The 13,131-nt window shown below is 35.7% G+C and overlaps 1 protein-coding gene across 3 annotated transcripts in view; it reads right to left on the bottom strand.

The window, feature by feature from the left end:
- The window catches only part of gw (trinucleotide repeat containing adaptor protein gawky), a 43,717-nt gene that overhangs the window by 29,408 nt on the left and 1,178 nt on the right, over positions 1 to 13,131 (bottom strand). The window lies entirely within an intron of this gene.

Below are 13,131 nucleotides of genomic sequence, written 5' to 3'. Positions count from 1 at the left end.
TTACCTGTAATATGTAATTTGTTCTGTGCAATTTTTAATCACTTTTCTATTCGAAGTCTGTTGAGTTTCGACAAAGTTTCCCGTATGCTATCTGTCGATAATTTGTTTTCATGTCTTATCTTTATCGCAAAGACAGAAATAAAGATACGATAATATATCATGTTATTTGTTTGTCAAATTATTTCATAATTATTATAAAATGGGGTAATAATTTATTATAAAGTATTTAATTCAAGGAAGAATAATTTCCCGAGTTATGGCGCGCTTTGCGAGGGTGATTTACAAAATATTGAGCTCGATAAGTTACTAATGAATAGGTATAGACAGATCACCGTCGCTACATTAAATTAGATGAAGAAGACGACGCAAGTTATACCATCACTAAAATAACATAGAAACGCAATAAGCTGCACTATATACATTTAGTCTTACCTTGTGGTTTATGTAGGAAAAGTCGTTAGGCAATAAATTAGACTGTTGGTACACCATACTGATAAATTTAATAATATCATTCTGCCTGCTTAGCCTTTAGGGATAAGTTGTACTGCGCAAAAAATGGTACATTTCCCCAGAAAACATTATAAAAAGAATAGAGCTGGTTTCACGAATTCATTTCGATCTGAAATTTTATTCGAAATAACTCAATGAGTGATTTGCAGCGCTACACGGTTAAATAAATTTATAGTGGCTCACCCCCACAGGGTTGTGTAAGCCGGGGAGTTTTGCATAATTTAAATACAAAACTTATTTCTAGGTGCAAAGCAAATGACGAAACGCAGAATTTCAATATTCGATATTTGTATGTGTTCCGCCATTGCATTATTATAAGTTATCACCTCACATAATAGATAATAATAATATATCCTTCTTACGGTTCTACCACTGTTAAGACAAATTGAAACGATGTTAAGATGTCTTGTAATGGATCAAAAATATTAAAAATTACTGCTAAATGTGGGTTTGGTTTTCGCGATTTTGTACAGAGATCTGATCCGATTGGTTGTTGACGCCATAGCGGGAAATATCCCAAGTTACGTCAAACATCCCACCCCACTGATGTTATGTATTTATGTTTGATAACCTTATGCACGATGTGCCGGTACTGACGGTGCGTATAATGCTTGTCTGGTATGTCGGCGGACCGAGTTCGAATCCACAAGAGGCACAACGCCAGCAATGAATTATCACTAAAAGTTAATGAATTGCAATCATTTCTACTTTTACGATAACCAAGTATAGTTCACAATAAGCAACGAAACAAATTAAATTACAACCGCCAGGTCGCGGGTCGTTCGGTCCCACTTTGACCCCTGCGTCTGTTGCGCAAACCGACCGTACAACGACTTTCTTTTACAATGTTAATTACATAAACTCGGGGCAGGTTGTTCATTAAAAAGTACCATTTGACAAGATATTGCGGCAATGTCGGATTAGTCGTAACCATACAGTAAGCCGTTTAAATTCTAGCATTTCTCCGCAGGAGTAGGCAGCGAATCGAAGCTCGCTATGATAATAATGCCTCGAGGTTTTGAGAGATGGTAAAAATTCCAAATGTACAGAAGACTTTAGTTATGATAAAAATTTCCATAATCATAAAGACTCAAAAGGCAGTCAGCAAACATAACCAAGGGACCACTTTTGTAGGAGTGGGGGGAGTCTTATACAAAAAAAATACACTTAAATTTGGATTTGACAAAACTTAATTTTGGATTTGATGTCAAAATAACCATGGGCGCACTGAGAATGGGGGCACATTTTGAAAGTCATAAACCCCATATAATGTCCCTTTAATTTCATTGAAGGGCTTCGTGCAAGACAGAAGACAGTGCTCTGACACTTAATCGTGGTTTAGAGATATCTATTATTATTTAGAATTGTGGTGTGAAAACATATTTTGTATTTGTATAGCGCTGATTTGTTAACTAAATCATCAGAAAGGTGCTTTAAACATTAGCCTGGGCCTGATGATTTACACCTCCCTGAACAACCAAGGCCGAAGCCCTCGCCCTTGGCTTTGATCCGCCCCTGCTTCCAGCGCAGGTAGTGGATTCAATGCGGCTTTCGGTCAGTTATGGTGTATTATTCTCTTCGGCCTTTTGGAAATATTGCTGAGATGATAAAACATGCACATCGAGGCCAATCTTCTAGGTACAAAGTAGAAAGTCTCCAGCCAGCTTAAGCTTAGACAGGAACAAAGAAATGGCCGAAGTAGTTTTATTAGCCGAACTCCATTATAACTAACCGTCACGCCGTTTCTCCGCGGGGGTAGGCAGAGGACTGACCCCCAAACAACCCGGTCTTGACGCACACTTCTTGCCTCATTCACATCATGTAGAATCACCTCCCGAAGTTAGCGCATTTTACCCCCGGACACCCTGTATATTATTATAATATCCGTACGACGCCCTTGAGGTGAGTTTTCACAAAAACGGTGCTATACAAATCAGCCTAATATTATTATTTAGTACATTTTGACTTATTATCAGTTCGAGATGGTCAATCAACATTGTGTACTCTGTCTCTCTCACACTTCCTGACTTGACATTCCATTTGATTTTGAATTTGTACCGAGAGATCGCATTTCTTTTTTATGTTATTCGTATCCCAGGAATAATAATAATGCCGCAACAAGCTTAGTAGAGTTGCGACAGTGTAGTTGCGTTTATAGTCGTTCCAGTATCTAATTTCCGTATTTATTGTTTTTGTGTTTAATTCGTAGAACTCCATTTAATTTTTTTTATAAATTTAATTTAGATTAAATTTGATAATATTATTATTAAGTTCTGCAAGTGTTTTAGTTTTTTATTATTGTGACAGCTGTTTCGGCTTACAAGGCCATTTTCAAACTGTGGTTAGTCCACATTGAGACGACGTTTTTATACTATTTCAAATGTAAATTTTGAAGGTGCATACATTGATTTATTACTGGTTACACCGATGACATGATCTATTGTTGGTTAAACCAATCTATGTTTTCCCCTCAGTAAATGGTAATGGGTTCTTAATTATTTACTAATGACTTTATTGCTATGAATTATTTGGGTGCATTATACTGCTTGGGTTTTGTGAAAATACTAAGAAGTGGTGAGTAAATTATTTTCCGTACTTTATTAATTAGTGTTAAATTTGGGTCATTCGTTCGTTTATTGATTTCTAATTGTTCAAGTAAATTTAATCTAATGCCCTTTTTTTCTATATGCAATGGTTTAGGACCCTTGTTGTTAAGTGGGGTATGATTGGTGAATAATCATACCCCACTTAACAACAAGGGTCCTAAACCATTGCATATAGAAAAAAAGGGCATTAGATTAAATTTACTTGAACAATTAGAAATCAATAAACGAACGAATGACCCAAATTTAACACTAATTAATAAAGTACGGAAAATAATTTACTCACCACTTCTTAGTATTTTCACAAAACCCAAGCAGTATAATGCACCCAAATAATTCATAGCAATAAAGTCATTAGTAAATAATTAAGAACCCATTACCATTTACTGGGGGGAAAACATAGATTGGTTTAACCAACAATAGATCATGTCATCGGTGTAACCAGTAATAAATCAATGTATGCACCTTCAAAATTTACATTTGAAATAGTATAAAAACGTCGTCTCAATGTGGACTAACCACAGTTTGAAAATGGCCTTGTAAGCCGAAACAGCTGTCACAATAATAAAAAACTAAAACACTTGCAGAACTTAATAATAATATTATCAAATTTAATCTAAATTAAATTTATAAAAAAAATCTAATTTCCGTAATAAAGATGCCAAGAGGAGTCGGTGTTTGGAGCCGGGAGTCAGTCGGCGTCGGCCGTCGGGCACCCAGCGCACAGTGGGCTGAAAATCGCCTTTCATAGACATAGAGACTTGAATTTTCAAGGGTATTTTTTTTGGCTAGAAATGGATTCTGCTGATCATTACTATGCTATAAAATGCCGTACGAAGCAATTGCGTGTACAAATGAAGGAGTTATAATTTTTTTAAGAAAAATTTGTATGGCGCTGACATTAAAAATGAGGCTATATCTGGAATCATAAGGTTGGCCGTTCTATCCTTACACACAGATAATACTACTATTTATTTGTATTTTTTTGACATACTTCATATTGTGGCGCAAAGTGCGATTTAAAAAAAAAAATCCTCAAAGTTGAAAAAAACCCTTTTTAATGTTGATGATTCATTTTAATGCTTAAACGCTTTTAGGCTTGCAGTGTAAATAAAATATTGTAAACTAGACAAAGCATACTCATATGTAAAGCATTTAAGCATTAAAATGAATCTTCAACATAAAAAAGTTTTTTTTTCAACTTTGAGGATTTAAAAAAAAAAAATCACAAGTTTCGCCACAATACGAAGTATGTCAAAAATATACAAATAAATAGTAGTACATTTGTGTGTAAGGATATAATGGTCAACCTTATGATTCCAGAGATAGCCTCATTTTTAATGTCAGTTCAATACAAATTTTTCTTAAAAAAATGATGACTCCTTCATTTGTACACGCAATTGCTTCATACAAAATTTTATAGCATATTAATGATCAGCAGAATCCATTTCTAGCCAAAAAAAATACACTTGAAAATTCAAGTCTCTATGTCTATGAAAGACGATTTTCAGCCCACTGTGCACAGTGTTTTGGCTTGCAGTGTAAATAAAATATTGTAAACTAGGCAAAGCATAGTCATATGTAAAGCATTTAAGCATTAAAATGAATCATCCACAAAAAAAAGTTTTTTTTTTCCACTTTATGGATTTAAAAAAAAAAAATCGCACCTTGCGCCACAATATGAAGTATGTAAAAAAAATACAAATAAATAGTAGTATTATCTGTGTGTAAGGATAGAACGGCCAACCTTATGATTCCAGAGATAGCCTCATTTTTAATGTCAGCGCCATACAAATTTTTCTTAAAAAAATTATAACTCCTTCATTTGTACACACAATTGCTTCGTACGACATTTTATAGCATAGTAATGATCAGCAGAATCCATTTCTAGCCAAAAAAAATACCCTTGAAAATTCAAGTCTCTATGTCTATGAAAGGCTATTTTCAGCCCACTGTGCAGCGCCAGCGTGACAAGACACCGTGCACAGAGCAGAGCCGGTGAACTACAAGTCGGTTGGTTACTAAACAGTGGTCGCTGTACTGTACTGTATCACTGATTACACTGCGCCTAGGTTAGGTTAGGTTAGGTTAGGTTAGGTATAGGTAGGACCAGGTAATGCAATACGGCGCGGCAAGCAGACCGAGAGAACAACGAGAGCCACAGTAGAACTAGAGATGCGCCGGCTCAAGTTACTTACTTAAGGCTGTGTTCGCGCCGCTCACCTGTTTTTACTAGTGGAATCATCACTGTACTTCATAACTTACTATAAAGCAGAAACTATGTTGGCGTGTCTCAGCGCTATTTCCATCATGAGCCACGTAGTTTTGAGATAGGTACTGTCAAAGGATAGAATAAGAAACTTGGGTGAAACCAGCATTACCTATGTATAAACAGGGAGGGCGAATGGTAACAGTAGGCAATCGCACTAAGTACAATGTTAACACATATTTCGATTCCTTCTCGTTTAATACAATACAGTTAAGTATAGTGCCCAGTGCTTACCCACCTGCCGTTTGGTTATTTATTGCATTACCTACTTCTCTGATTAGAAACACAATACCCCAGAAGGTGACTGCTGCATTGCACATAGAAACCCATTCGAGTGAACGCGTAATACATTTATGCCGACAAGGCTCAGTGGATATAATGTTCCAGTATAAACGGTTCCGACAGAAAACAACGATAACGGATGAAACGCGGGGCGGAGGAACACACCGCCTTCCATCGCCAGTCTGCTAGTTGCAAGTCTACAGGAGACTTCTAACAGCTGAAGTCTGTGCCGATGGCGATGGCAGCAAGCCGCGCCGCGGTCAAACGGAAAAGCAATCCTAGCTTCATTTCAAACTTAAACCGAACTTCCTCCGCATTATAACAATGATTGTGCCGTTTTTCTATTCATTTCGTCTGCTATTCTCTCTCTTATTGAGGGATGTCTATCTTTGCTGAATTAGTGAGCTCGTTTAAGCCACCAAGATTTCGTAGGGATTTGGGATGCAACCACCGCATCAACTATGCATGATGTTATATTCTAAGCAACCTTAAATGTGTGGTAAAAACTAGGGAAGACCGTACAAATAGATGGGGCGATCTGAACAGATCTAAGCGCAATGGACAACATAAATAGGGACTCTACACGTCCAGAAGCAGAGGCAGAGGCAGAAGTACGGACGCCCAGGAAGACATGACACGGTCACGTATTCAAAACTCGGAATAACACAAGAATTTGTTGTGTGAACGAAAACGGCGGAGTTAAAAACAGGTCTTCGCTACGCTCAGTCAATTATGAATCCTCAAGAGGACAAAATAGGTCAAGATAATCCTCCAGGTAAACGAATGTCCACAGCGATGGAACTCTCCATTCATTTGTTGGAAGACAAGTTTATCTTTGTTTTATGGTATTATGGGCCCACGAAAACATTATTATTATAGCCTTTTCAAAGTCAGTTTTTGTCGACGTTCACATAATAATAATAAAAGTTTATTCCAGAGTGTGCATACTGCATAGGGGTAGTGCAATGCAATACATTCCGTATTTTAAAATAACAGACAAATAATAAGAATACACAGATAGGCAATGCGGAATAGAAGTGAAAAATGTGTGAATAATGTCATTCGCATTTTATTACTAGAATACAACGACGACATAATACTAAAAGCAAGAAAATAATGAACCGACAAAACCAGAAAAAACATTTTGATGTCACATTCCGCATCGCGGGGTAATTTAGTGCGCATGGGTCTAACTGAATATAGATATATTGCGATGATCGGCTATGGTTAGTCGCCGGTGCGTCGGTAATTACAATACTTCCCGACCGCATGGCTGACAATGGCACAGAATACCGACCAGTTCAGCCGGCATGGCAAACTACATTGTCAGACAGGTTAAATCTGTAAACAATAATGTATTACTAGGTCAGTCTTATATCTGATGTGTTATGCTAACTCTAAAAAATAAACGCGAAATGAAATCAGTTGGCTGGAAGTGGGATTCGATCTGGTTTTAGAGATTATGTTTTATTGATTGGATGCGGATCGTTTCTCGCAGAACGGAGATATGCAGTAAGCAGTAATGCAGGGAAAGGAAGTGTCGAGAGGAAGGAAATGCTCAAGCAAGCGTACTGTAAATAAAATACCCTAGATACCTGAACAAAAGCTATGTGAAAAACGGACAATCCGCTAACACAATATCACAGTGGAAAGTGCATCGAATTATTGATGCCTTCGGCACCGATTGCACAGCTAGCTAGGAGACAATGCAATTTCACATGCGTACGCAACATTTTAGACATGAGGACGTGTGGTTTTAACGGCTCGTCCTTGGGCTTTAGAAGCCCAGTAATGCTTGTGTTTCCTCCCTCCTACACCATAATACAAAATGTCCGGGCAAAAGTGCACTAACTTCGGGAGGTGATTCTGTGTGACTTGTAATGACAGGTAAAAACGTAAAATTGGTCCGCCTTGTGGGACTGGCATTATTATTTGGCGTGTTGCTACATCTCCCGTCCCGCGTCCAAACGCTCCGTCTCAATAACTTTTAATTTCTTCGCGAGGATCTGATCATTTAATGTATCCTGCAGATTTAACTTTATCTAGTATAAATTTATTAATACTTACTTAAAAGAACATCTTTATTTAGTGTGTGTTTTCTCCAAAGACTCACTTTTAATAAAGGTGTTTATTTATGCGTACTCACTGTGACAATGCCTGGATTGACCCACGCAAGGCACACATTCATTAGGTTTAAAGGGCAACATGATGTAAATAAACACGGAAAGTGGACATTTTGAAAGTTTTTTAAATTAGTCAAAAGCAATGACATTACAATAATAGTTTTATCATTCAAAGTGTACCTACATTTTGTTCATTTTAGTACAGTTCTCTTTTTGAATTAGGTTTAAAACATACGGTATTGTAGCATAATTGTAAACGTCAAACTCTCGGCCTAATGTTTACGTGGCCTTTTGTTTACGTACGGTTTCAATGGATACGGTCCAATCACAACATTGCCAACTCGTTCTCGGGTAAGTTTGTACCTCACACTAATGATTTTTTGTAGGTATGTCTTTTTGTATTGGAAAAAAGTTAGAATTTCGAAAAAGTTATTTATCTTTTTACTCCTACCATCACGTATAATCACATCCCGAAGTAATTCCACTTTAACCCCGGACACCCTGTATATTTCTTTGATACTCAGGTTCGTTACTTCCTTGCCGCAGTCACATTTAACAATATTATTATTTAGGTTAGTAAATAATGTGTCCATTTAACATGTTAGTTCCGAAGAGAGGTAACATGAAACTGTGAGCGACACTCCAGGCAGTAAGCACTCCAGCGAATGAAAAACAATGAAATTAATATAACGGACATCACAACAGATAGTGGAGTTTACTTTGACTAGATCAAAAGTGTGTTGGTTGGTTGGCCCGTTTGTTTGCCGGACTATCGCCGCTCCACCGCATCAAGTCAGTTCGTTATCAGCGATTTTAAAATCAGGGCCGTTTCCCATACATAAAAAGACTTATTTTTATTAGCATCACGAAGTTTAATATTATTGTGTGAATATTCAGGTAAAATTTTACGTGGAATCGAAATCGGACAGATAAGTAATAAAGTAGGTGGTTGTACAGTGTGTGTTTTGTATGTGTGTGGGGGGGGGTTGAATCAATTCCTTATCGCAATATGTGTAAACATCGCGAACTCTGCTCGGAGCCAGGGGTCTATGAAAGAAGCACCAAAAGCTCTCGAACGGTGAGCGTCTGGCGTCATGAAATTTGCACAGCTCGTCAATTCGAAATTTCTAGGTCAACGCAATAATTTTCGGCTCAAAATGTCGTTTCCATCATGAGTTATGATTTCCATCATGATTTAAATATTCATTTAACTGTCAAACAAAATAAGGAGAGACGCCGTTTGCTTCATATTATTCTGTAACTAAAGTGAGAATAAAGTGTTGATACTCGGGTGAAGCCTGGTGCCTGGTAGCAATTACTATGAAGATTATAGATGTCGATTATAGACTTCGTCTTCGATTACGTAGTCGCGCAATTGTGTTGGACATAATCGAAGCATACTTACCAATCTGCGAAGTATTTTAACAATCGAATGATGTGTCCGATAAATAGCTCGGATACGGACGAAGTGGATTTAAACTGAAAAAACGACGGAAACATTTTTAGCTGGCTAAAAATACAACAACGACGATTTGGATGTCTTTAGAACCGACGACATCCAAATCGTGGACCTTTTTAGGACTCGATCATATTATCTGGTTGTTGACAATATAGGTATCGCAGCCAGAATTCAAACGAACACACAAATGTATTGCTTGCACACAGCATGCTACAAACTTGTCATTCGACCACAAAAAATAAAATCCAGAGATTAGAAAAAATGCATTTTTAAAATATTACAATAAAGGAGCTCTAAAACATTCAGAATATTCAAAATCGAACAACTCTGAATGTAGGTTAAGCGTAAAGCAGGACAAAGGGTGTTTTGTCACACTTGGAAGTGGATACATATATACAAATACACACAAATGTAAACGTGCGTTGTTTGGGTCTTCTCTAATAGCGTGACCTTATAGCGTGACCTATACGATTGTTCAGATGTATCGATTAATTTCACAGCCGAATCATTCGAATGCATTTCAATCGATTATTTAGGAATCGAAAAGATTTTATATTTAAAAAAATCATTGGAAAGTGGATATAATATTATCGATTATGCCTATAATATAATCATGAATGTTGTGTTTCTCATTAGTGATGTATGGAATATTCACCAAGTTACTTACGACCGTGGAAATTAGTTCGGATGATCTTTAAGCGACCTACGTGCATAATAAACGATATATTACGAATAATTATTTTTAAGTTTACTAGAATTATTCACGAAATAGGTATAGGCGAGGAAGGCATGAATCCAAAAGTGGTCATACGTAATCGTGGCGAAGGGAAATGATCGGGAAAGGGCCGACCATCGCGATGGTGTGAGTGTGAAGTAATAATGCTGTCCCTCCGAGAGGTCCGATGCCAATAATAGGACAGAGGTGGCGAACCAGTGAACTTCGAAAAATAATTTCATAATTAATAAAAGTTGAAAGCATAATTTTATTTATTTTCACCGTAAACGCACGAAATCAACAGTTACGCAACAAGTTATTAACTACTTAATATATGAGAGCTAGCCCGAAATACCAACATTGTACATAAATGTGACAATTTGTTTAAGGTCTTTATGAGAAAAGTTTTAAGTATTAACCCTTAGTGCGAAAGCTACACCCTACGCGTTGGTTGACACTATTTTCATAATAACCTACTTGTTTTTTTGCAAAATTATGTTTTTGTAAATTGTAGTCTTACATATTAATAGGAATCGTTTACATATATCATAATGTAGTTTCTCTAGGATAGCTACTTCTATTCAGAGGAACCTTTTTCTCTCTTATGTTATAAAAAAATATAATTAAGAAATACGGAAATATTCTTGAGTTTTCTTCTTCTAGTCTTGAGAAAAATTGAAGATTACAAAACTTGTAACAAGAAATATTGAAATTCAAAAAAAAAATCTGAATGCACTGTCACGTACGGAAAAAAAACTACGCGGGTCAACACGATCGTGTGAAGTTTCTCACACACGCATTCCCTTAGGACGGGTTGTTTCGGAGAATCTGAACAATTCATCAAATTTCAACGTTCATTTTCAAGTTCTGTGAAAGATTTTTTCAAGTTCTGTTTTTATTTCAGTTTTGTCAAGCAACTAGCCTACAATGATATAAAAACAGAACTTGAATAAGTCTTTCACAGAACCCTAAAATGAACGTTGAAATTTGATGAATTGTTCAAATTCTCCGAAACAACCCGTCCTTAGAATTACATTTCTCGAATGATTCCACAATTTACAAAATTCATCCTACCTACCCACCCAAAAACGGGAAAACCACGTTGGGCGCCAAATGTAACGATGGTTCCAACCTTACTAAAAAGTGTCAAGAACAAAGGATGCAAATTTAAAATGAAAGATTCATATTATAAAAAAACAGTAATTTATTGTATAATAATACAGCATGAGACCCAATAATATAATTTAAATAGAAATAACCCAAGGTGTGACTAACCTCATTGAAACGTCAGTAGGTCGGACTTATGTTACTTTAAAATAACACGGTGTTTTGATGTTCAGTTAGAAAAAAAATTGTGGGTAGGAACACAATTAATTCTTGAAATTACAAATCATTACACAATTAATAAATAGGGCGCCAGTTTCATCTAATGTAGATGAAACAATAATTTATCATTAAGATTGTAATAAATCCAATTTAAAATAAAATAGAAACTAAAGGAATTAATATGGGAATGCATGTTGAGCTCGGAGCTCTTTCTCCCGCTCGTCAGCCTCCAAGCAGTAAGCACTGTCACTAGAAAACTGCTCAAATCTAATCATCTTCCCTCTTTTAATCAGCCAAGCTTGGAACCGCTGTCCGTCAGTATTGCCAGATATAAGTTGTCTGCCCCAATAATAAAAATAACGGGGTACTTGATTACAAGTTGACAGTGAAATTATTGTAACTGTCAACTCGTAATACATTAGGAGTTATATTAGATTCCAAACTAACCTTTAACAAACATGTGGAGTATGAACGAAAGAAAATTGAAAAGAAATTTTCGAAAGTTTTTATCAAAAATTTTCAGAAAAATGACAACTTTAACAAGCGTGCGGAGTATGAACAAAAGAAAATTGAAAGGAAATTTTCGAAAGAAGCATTGGTAAAAAAAAACATAAATAAACAACAATCACTCACTACATACAACTCCGTTATTGCTCCACAATAATACTGCCCAACGATTATTTTCTTATGTCATAATGGCAGAGAACGAAATAAGTTGCAAATTCTCCTGTATAGAGCTTTAAGAATAATACTCAGTCGAAATAGCTTTTCAGCAGTAACTAAAATGTTAAAGGAACTAAATTGGCCATCAGTGAAATGGATGCTGACCTTGAATGCGATGATATTTATACATAAAATAATAAACGACCTGTTACTAAAAAATTATATACAACAGGGTCATTCATAGACAACACAAGAACGTGTATACAAAGGAATGCAATATGTTGATATTTGTATTATGTCATTTAACTAAGTTTATTATATTTCTATTATATTTTGTACAGATTAGTTGACATCAAAAATAATCTTAGTATTAGCATTTCATTTTTTTTTTTTTTGCATATAGTTATGCTATTATCCATGTATTATGTTACACTTACATACATAAATTGTCAATTTCCTCTGTAAAAGCCCGATAGGGCGTTAATGAATAATAAATCATTTTATGTTATTTAAATTTATCACCTAGGTTTATAATTTTTTAAAATTATTATGTACTTCAACTAATGTAATTGTTTTAAACACATACAAACTATAATAGCGCCACTCCCCAATTCAAACACGAGAAATAATTTCTCAATTGAGTTGGGCAGTTTCGTTAAAAAAATACCGCAATGAGCCTTGAAATATCTGTACATGTAAATCTATTGTAATGTTTTTATATGTAAAATAAATAAATATTATAATGCGTTGCCGGAAACCATACAATCGGCACCAATAGATAGACAAATGAATGGCTAAAATAAAATATATTTCTATCTAAATAAGAGTTCACAATAAAAATAAGTCATAAGAGGCTGGATAAGTCCTCCATGACAATACAAGCAACATTTTCCAGATACTTTCTGGGGTGGTAGGAGATTTTCAAATATTGTCAGGTTATTTGCTGACCCGGGAATGTTTGTCTTAAAAAAATATAAATACAGTAAGTACATCGAAAATTAAAAATCATGACATTTGAAACGGAATTTGCCACGCATTTTTTCAGAGATAAAAATCAATGTTTGCAAGAGATGAAATGACAAGCTAGAATAATAATAAGACAAACCATGTCCTTGCTAAGTAAATGTTTCACATTTTTCTTTTCGTAATTGTCGGTTATCTTTTGGCCTGTATATATTGTG

This window comes from Hesperophylax consimilis, chromosome 12 (assembly GCF_061612785.1).
Source record: "Hesperophylax consimilis isolate HC1 chromosome 12, BYU_Hcon_1.0, whole genome shotgun sequence".
Lineage (NCBI taxonomy): Eukaryota > Metazoa > Arthropoda > Insecta > Trichoptera > Limnephilidae > Hesperophylax > Hesperophylax consimilis.
Note: the sequence above shows the minus strand (reverse complement) of the source record. Positions and strands in the feature narration are given on the sequence as shown.